At 39.7% G+C, this 8,672-nt stretch overlaps 1 long non-coding RNA gene across 1 annotated transcript; it reads right to left on the bottom strand.

Moving 5' to 3' along the window:
* Positions 1 to 742: 742 nt before the first annotated feature.
* On the bottom strand, positions 743 to 3,403 carry LOC139069880 (uncharacterized). The gene is made up of 2 exons (XR_011520566.1): positions 2,295 to 3,403; positions 743 to 1,954 (listed from the first exon to the last, which is right to left on the bottom strand). It is a non-coding gene; the product is annotated as an uncharacterized lncRNA (long non-coding RNA).
* Positions 3,404 to 8,672: the final 5,269 nt, after the last annotated feature.

Raw genomic sequence — 8,672 nt, 5'->3', positions numbered from 1 at the left:
GGTGTCTAATTTATACTGAGGCCTGCTAATGGAACTGCTGATAAATTTGATTCTGCTGTATTTAACCAGGGACAGAACTAAATATGCATGTTAGCTGCCCTCCAGGACTGACTTGGAGCATCCCTGCTATTAGCCATGTGACCAGTTGTCCTCTCTCATACTGACTGTTCATTTGTACAGATCAACAGCCCTGCTTGAGTCATTTCAGAACCACATTCTGATGTATGCCAGCAAGCGTCAAGCCTTCTCCTACAAAGTGTATGAAGCCAGAGTTCTCCTTGCAGCACTGGATTATAACTTTCACCTTAATCGACCAGCAATCAGGAATGCTGAAGGCCAACTAATGTAGGTTTTACCTTGTTTTTCAGTCAGAGTTGAGCCAAAATAATGCCTACCACTTACAATTAAAAAGCTGTATTAACGTTACTACACGTTATTTAAGTTTGTCCCATTGTCGTGACAGAAATTCATTATGCAATTGTCCTATTTTTTAGATTCAAACGGAAGTACAATAAGAATGCCAGAAGGTACAGTGTGTATTCACTAAAATCAGAAAAGGGCTACGAATACATTCCAGTACTCCAATCAAAAATAATCAACGAGAGGTTTGCGAGAGGAGTTGGGATGCCTCGTACCAGATCAATGAGGGATGATGACCCCAGACGGCTCGGTCTTGTGCCACCCATCGCTCCACCACCTATTTCGGAGCTAGTGCAGATCCAAGTCAGCCGAGGTCTTGGTATGTGTCATTTTAGCATCCTTTGACTACAGCTCAGTTCTTTACCTACACTTGTCTTACAATACTTTTTTCACAGTATCAGAACTCAACACAGCTACAGGCCTCCAGTGACGATCTTGTCTACATTTACATGGAGTATTCTATACCTGCTGCGTGTTACTAATGTAATGTACATAAAAATGTAGATATTGCACTTTGATGTCTTTACTACTGTGCTAACATGTTGTTCTTTTTACTTGAAGTAGCACATAAATTCTGCACAGTCTTTTACGTTAGATCTATTCTTTATTATCCTAAAGTGTGTAAAATCATGTTTCAAGATTAAAATGTGTTCCAAATTTGTCTGTTCAAACTCTGAATAAGGTTAATTCAAATAAAAGTGCATCTGTACTAATTTCTTTATTTCTTATGTCTTTCAGAAAATTACATATTTTTTGTTTCATGACTTGACCCTGTAAGAGTGTAAATTAATAGCTCACTAATGTAATGCAAAACTATGGAGTTGTAAAGATGTGATTTTTTTTTCACATTACAAGAGTATACATGGCTGAAGAGTAGCCACCTCTAAATTTGTCATTATTGTACAACACTAACATTGGGGTTTCAAAAAATATTTATCTAAAATACTTATTCAACATAATAAATTACAATATAAAGGTGTACAAAATATCAGAAACACTTCAACAACCCATGTAAACTTTTGACCAGTTACACTCCCGGAAGAAAACCAGTATACTGTCCATGAGGGTCTGGAAATTTCTCCCTAATTTTGACCACACAGCAACTTGGGATGACTCTTCGATTTCCATGTCCAAGTGACCCATGCTGCCAGAAAATGAAGTGCCGGTAGGCAGCATACCTGTATTCCCTGTTGTCATCGCCTGGTTCCCTAATCTGTCCTAATACGGTGAGGTCTGCTCTGTACTGACGATGGATCCTCAGGACACCTTCATCCAAACAGTAAAGTCTAAAATGGGGCAGAAGGCTTATACAGTTTACAGAGTCTTGTCCACAGCATTTGCGCTCTGCATCTGTTGGCATATCTGTGCAATTGCCACAAGTACACCATGTTAACGCAGGGGCCTGCACGGGTGTGGTGTGCCTATCTCGGCGTTGGTTGTCCAACAAAACATCAAAAACCAGACCTGGCTGTCTTTCCAAAAGTTGAGAGGTGAGATGACGGTGGTCCTCCAGGCTCATGCCCTGTACAAGGCGCTGGGGGGAAAAGTAGGATTAGAATTTTTGTAAGATTAATTTAATTGAATTACAGTAGAAAGCAATGTTTTGTAAATGTTTTAACAAGTTTATAAGAGTAGCTGATTAATAATATATATATTAAATGGCTAATTCCTAAAATAAAGGTACTATCAAAAACAAATAATATGTATTAGGAAAGAAGTAGGACACTGAATGTTTTACAAAACTACATATAATTCCAAACACTTGCTATACGGTTAAATAGAATTACCGTATGTACTTATATGAATGAAATGAGTGACAGGACGGCATATATTGACCCAGATAATTATTAATTTGCTCATTATCTTACACAAACCTCAATTTCTGCTCTTCTTTCCCTTTGAAGCTCCTCGACTCTCCTCATCAGCTCTTGAAAGCGCCGATCTTCTAGACTTTATTGCAGCTCTGCCTCTTCCTCTTGTGCGTGGGACGTTGCGGCTGGTTTGAGCAAATTCGGCTCCTTCATCTTGGGATGCTTGCCCTGCTTCTGTCGCATGTCTAACACCTCTGCCTCTCTGTGCGCTGGCACACGTCTGTCCTCTCCCTCTTCCTCGCCCTCTTCCTCTCCCTCGTCCTCTGTCTGTCTCCACTGATGAACCATCGGATGATATCTGACTCTGTTTACGGAGAGAAAACAATTACAGACTACACTACCTTGTATATTTCCAAAATGGCAAATAGAAATATAACATTTCTCAAATAAAATGAACAAAATATTGTCATTTTTTGTAGTCAGAAGTCATCACTAACTAGCTGCCGTTTGCTATTAGCAAACATAACTGACATAAAAAAGTTTTTCTTATTCAAAACCTATTTAGATTAAATTAATAAAATAAGTTAGATGAAAACAACTAACCTGTTCGCTGACTTGAAAGCTGGAAATAGATGATGACATGCTGCCGTTTACAGCATCACGATTTTGTATTGTATTTGTTATATTTGTTAATAAAGTTTTAAATAATGATAAAAAAAAACCTTTTTGATCCTCGGGGGCTCCAATAGCTGATATACCGACTCTAAACTGCGTGGTGCTAAAGAGTCGGATCTTTTTACTATGATTTCTGTGAATTTCACACACGGGGCCTTTAAAGGAGACATAACATGCTTTTAAGTTATTCCTTTTTACATCTAAATCCTTCAGTTGGGGGTCTAAAAACAGTGGAACTGCAGTTCTTTGGTCTGATTTCCTCATTATTGTTGCTCTACAGACCCTCATCTACCCCTGTTCTGAGGAGAGTCTTGAGAACAAGCCGTTTTGGGGTACTGTCTCTTTAAACTGGAGGAGGAGCTGTAAACTCCGCCCCCCTCCATAGTGCAGTCCTGTACTCTCCTCCCCCAGTCGGACTTTGTAGTTCTATAGAGAAATCATTATTTAGCATAGCAGATTTAGCATAGCATATTAGCATTTTTAAAACACATGGGGAGAGTAGTTCATCAAGCTGTTTCATGGCTGCTAACTCTCTCATGCATTTGTCTGTAGTCACTCACACACACCCGTCACGGCCGACGGAGGGACAAGCGAGCAGGCACACGCGCGCGCGCACACACACACACACACACACACAAGGAATGCTGCTTGCTTATTTCTGTAAAAAATGATACAGCTCATTAAAACACCATTCAAAGAATATATTTTATTAAGATCTCTATCTATATACATACATATAATTATAAATAATTTTATAAGTAGTCTTATTTTATATTGGGTGTCTTAATGGCTGAAAATGGATAAAAAGCAGTTACATTTTAATTTAAAGAGTTGAGATTCTAGTCAAAAATAAAGAACATTCCTCCAAGTGTTCTTTAATGTCATCATTATAATTCTAATGCTTACAACTTTGTTTTTATTGTCTGCAATGCGTAGCCTATATCTTTATTAAATGTGTTTAGCTGTAAAGTGGTAATTCTCTCTAATGTGTACAGAGAGGTGGACATCAGTGCTGCAGTGAAATTCCCAAGATCAGTCTGCTTTGCTAACAAATATAGTTAAATCTTACCTGCATTCTAAATAAATACCGTTAGGTGAAAACATCAGTAGGCATTGAGTTATTGATACAATCCCTAACAGCCAGAATGGAAGAGCATGCTGGGTCATCCTGGACCTGAGCCTGTTCTGTGTATTTACCTACAGGATGCAATAAATGTCTACAAGGCTGAGTTTGGACCATTACATCTAAAAGAAAGCATACAATCAGTGATTTTTTTTTATTGTTTACATTAATATACAAATTTTCTAAGTATTAACCTCACAGCAAATAAGTAGAACAATATAATAAACAGGCTTTAGTAGTTAAAACAGGCGTTGTGCACACAGGTGGTCAAACCATGTCCCAAAGGTCACCGTATCTGGTGTCAATTTAAAGAAGTAGTCCAGTTACACATTTGTGGGCTTATAACTTGGCTTCTGAATGTCCTAGAGAGATCAGGTTTGTTTTAGTGTACTCCAATCAACAGCCCCTACAACCACAAAAAGGAATGGAGTCATTAGCACTTATGGTTCTTAAATGGCACCCAGAATTATGTTGCACGAATCACAATTTCACATCATTCTGGGTCCATTTGTGTGAAAACAAGGTCCAATCAGGCTGAAACGTTACAGGAAGGTAGAATCTATTGAGTTGTAAGTGATCTGAACGTTTCATGATGATAGCACTTTCCTAAGGGGGTCAAACCATGTCCCAAAGGTCACCGGATCTGGTGTCAATTTGAAGAAGTAGTCCCGTTACACATTTGTGGGCTTATAACTTGGCTTCTGAATGTCCTAGAGAGATCAGGTTTGTTTTAATGTACTCAAACCAACAGCCCCTACAACCACAAAAAGGAATGGAGTCATTAGCACTTATGGTTTGTAAATGGCACCCAGAATTATGTTGCACGAAGCACAATTTCACATCATTCTGGGTTCATTTGTATGAAAACAAGGTCCAATCAGGCTGAAACATTACAAGAAGGTAGAATCTATTGAGTTGTAAGTGATCTGAACGTTTCCTGATGATCGCACATTCCTATAGGGGGTCAAACCATGTCCCAAAGGTCACCGGGCCTGGTGTCAATTTAAAGAAGTAGTCCAGTTACACCTTTGAGGGCTTATAACTTGGCTTCTGAATATCCTAGAGAGATCAGGTTTGTTTTAGTGTACTCCAATCAACAGCCCCTACAACCTCAAAAAGGAATGGATTCATTAGCACTTATGGTTTTTAAATGGCACCCAGAATTATGTTGTACGAAGCAAATTTCACATCATTCTGGGTTCATTTGTGTGAAAACAAGGTCCAATCAGGCTGAAATGTTACAGGAAGGTAGAATCTATTGAGTTGTAAGTGATCTGAACGTTTCAAGATGATAGCACATTCCTATAGGGGGTCAAACCATGTCCCAAAGGTCACCGGGCCTGGTGTCACTTTAAAGAAGCAGTCCAGTTACACCTTTGTGGGCTTATAACTTGGCTTCTGAATGTCCTAGAGAGGTTAGGTTTGTTTTAGTGTTCTCCAATCAACATCCCCTACAACCACAAAAAGGAATGGAGTCATTAGCACCTATGGTTTGTAAATGGCACCCAGAATTATGTTGCACGAAGCACAATTTCACATCATTCTGGGTTCATTTGTGTGAAAACAAGGTCCAATCAGGCTGAAACGTTACAGGAAGGTAGAATCTATTGAGTTGTAAGTGATCTGAACGTTTCATGATGATAGCACTTTCCTAAGGGGGTCAAACCATGTCCCAAAGGTCACCGTATCTGGTGTCAATTTAAAGAAGTAGTCCAGTTACACATTTGTGGGCTTATAACTTGGCTTCTGAATGTCCTAGAGAGATCAGTGTTGTTTTAGTGTACTCCAATCAACAGCCCCTACAACCACAAAAAGGAATGGAGTCATTAGCACTTATGGTTTTTAAATGGCACCCAGAATTATGTTGCACGAAGCACAATTTCACATCATTCTGGGTTCATTTGTATGAAAACAAGGTCCAATCAGGCTGAAATTTTACAGGAAGGTAGAATCTATTGAGTTGTAAGTGATCTGAACGTTTCATGATGATAGCACTTTCCTATAGGGGGTCAAACCATGTCCCAAAGGTCACCGGGCCTGGTGTCACTTTAAAGAAGTAGTCCAGTTACACCTTTGAGGGCTTATAACTTGGCTTCTGAATATCCTAGAGAGATCAGGTTTGTTTTAGTGTACTCCAATCAACAGCCCCTACAACCTCAAAAAGGAATGGATTCATTAGCACTTATGGTTTGTAAATGGCACCCAGGATTATGTTGCACGAAGCACAATTTCACATCATTCTGGGTTCATTTGTATGAAAACAAGGTCCAATCAGGCTGAAACATTACAAGAAGGTAGAATCTATTGAGTTGTAAGTGATCTGAACGTTTCATGATGATCGCACATTCCTATAGGGGGTCAAACCATGTCCCAAAGGTCACCGGGCCTGGTGTCACTTTAAAGAAGTAGTCCAGTTACACCTTTGAGGGCTTATAACTTGGCTTCTGAATATCCTAGAGAGATCAGGTTTGTTTTAGTGTACTCCAATCAACAGCCCCTACAACCTTAAAAAGGAATGGATTCATTAGCACTTCTGGTTTTTAAATGGCACCCAGAATTATGTTGTACGAAACATAATTTCACATCATTCTGCGTTCATTTGTGTGAAAACAAGGTCCAATCAGGCTGAAATGTTACAGGAAGGTAGAATCTATTGAGTTGTAAGTGATCTGAACGTTTCAAGATAATCGCACATTCCTATAGGGGGTCAAACCATGTCCCAAAGGTCACCGGGCCAGGTGTCACTTTAAAGAAGCAGTCCAGTTACACCTTTGTGGGCTTATAACTTGGCTTCTGAATGTCCTAGAGAGGTTAGGTTTGTTTTAGTGTTCTCCAATCAACAGCCCCTACAACCACAAAAAGGAATGGAGTCATTAGCACTTATGGTTTGTAAATGGCACCCAGAATTATGTTGCACGAAGCACAATTTCACATCATTCTGGGTTCATTTGTGTGAAAACAAGGTCCAATCAGGCTGAAACGTTACAGGATGGTAGAATCTATTGAGTTGTAAGTGATCTGAACGTTTCATGATGATAGCACTTTCCTAAGGGGGTCAAACCATGTCCCAAAGGTCACCGGATCTGGTGTCAATTTAAAGAAGTAGTCCAGTTACACATTTGTGGGCTTATAACTTGGCTTCTGAATGTCCTAGAGAGATCAGGGTTGTTTTAGTGTACTCCAATCAACAGCCCCTACAACCACAAAAAGGAATGGAGTCATTAGCACTTATGGTTTTTAAATGGCACCCAGAATTATGTTGCACGAAGCACAATTTCACATCATTCTGGGTCCATTTGTGTGAAAACAAGGTCCAATCAGGCTGAAACGCTACAAGAAGGTAGAATCTATTGAGTTGTAAGTGATCTGAACGTTTCAAGATGATCGCACATTCCTATAGGTGGTAAAACCATGTCCCAAAGGTCACCGGGCCTGGTGTCACTTTAAAGAAGTAGTCCAGTTACACCTTTGTGTGCTTATAACTTGGCTTCTGAATGTCCTAGAGAGATCAGGTTTGTTTTAGTATACTCCAATCAACAGCCCCTACAACCACAAAAAGGAATGGAGTCATTAGCACTTATGGTTTTTAAATGGCACCCAGAATTATGTTGCACGAAGCACATTTTCACATCATTCTGGGTTCATTTGTGTGAAAACAAGGTCCAATCAGGCTGAAATGTTACAGGAAGGTATAATCTATTGAGTTGTAAGTGATCTGAACGTTTCAAGATGATCGCACATTCCTATAGGGGGTCAAACCATGTCCCAAAGGTCACCGGGCCTGGTGTCACTTTAAAGAAGCAGTCCAGTTACACCTTTGTGGGCTTATAACTTGGCTTCTGAATGTCCTAGAGAGGTTAGGTTTGTTTTAGTGTTCTCCAATCAACAGCCCGTACAACCACAAAAAGGAATGGAGTCATTAGCACTTATGGTTTGTAAATGGCACCCAGAATTATGTTGCACGAAGCACAATTTCACATCATTCTGGGTTCATTTGTGTGAAAACAAGGTCCAATCAGGCTGAAACGTTACAGGAAGGTAGAATCTATTGAGTTGTAAGTGATCTGAACGTTTCATGATGATAGCACTTTCCTAAGGGGGTCAAACCATGTCCCAAAGGTCACCGGATCTGGTGTCAATTTGAAGAAGTAGTCCCGTTACACATTTGTAGGCTTATAACTTGGCTTCTGAATGTCCTAGAGAGATCAGGTTTGTTTTAATGTACTCCAACCAACAGCCCCTACAACCACAAAAAGGAATGGAGTCATTAGCACTTATGGTTTGTAAATGGCACCCAGGATTATGTTGCACGAAGCACAATTTCACATCATTCTGGGTTCATTTGTATGAAAACAAGGTCCAATCAGGCTGAAACATTACAAGAAGGTAGAATCTATTGAGTTGTAAGTGATCTGAACGTTTCATGATGATCGCACATTCCTATAGGGGGTCAAACCATGTCCCAAAGGTCACCGGGCCTGGTGTCACTTTAAAGAAGTAGTCCAGTTACACCTTTGAGGGCTTATAACTTGGCTTCTGAATATCCTAGAGAGATCAGGTTTGTTTTAGTGTACTCCAATCAACAGCCCCTACAACCTTAAAAAGGAATGGATTCATTAGCACTTCTGGTTTTTAAATGGCAC

The sequence above is a fragment of the Nothobranchius furzeri genome, chromosome 1 (assembly GCF_043380555.1).
Source record: "Nothobranchius furzeri strain GRZ-AD chromosome 1, NfurGRZ-RIMD1, whole genome shotgun sequence".
Classification (NCBI taxonomy): Eukaryota; Metazoa; Chordata; class Actinopteri; order Cyprinodontiformes; family Nothobranchiidae; genus Nothobranchius; species Nothobranchius furzeri.
The sequence above is the reverse complement of the archived record's forward strand: the minus strand, read 5'-3'. Positions and strand labels throughout refer to the sequence as shown.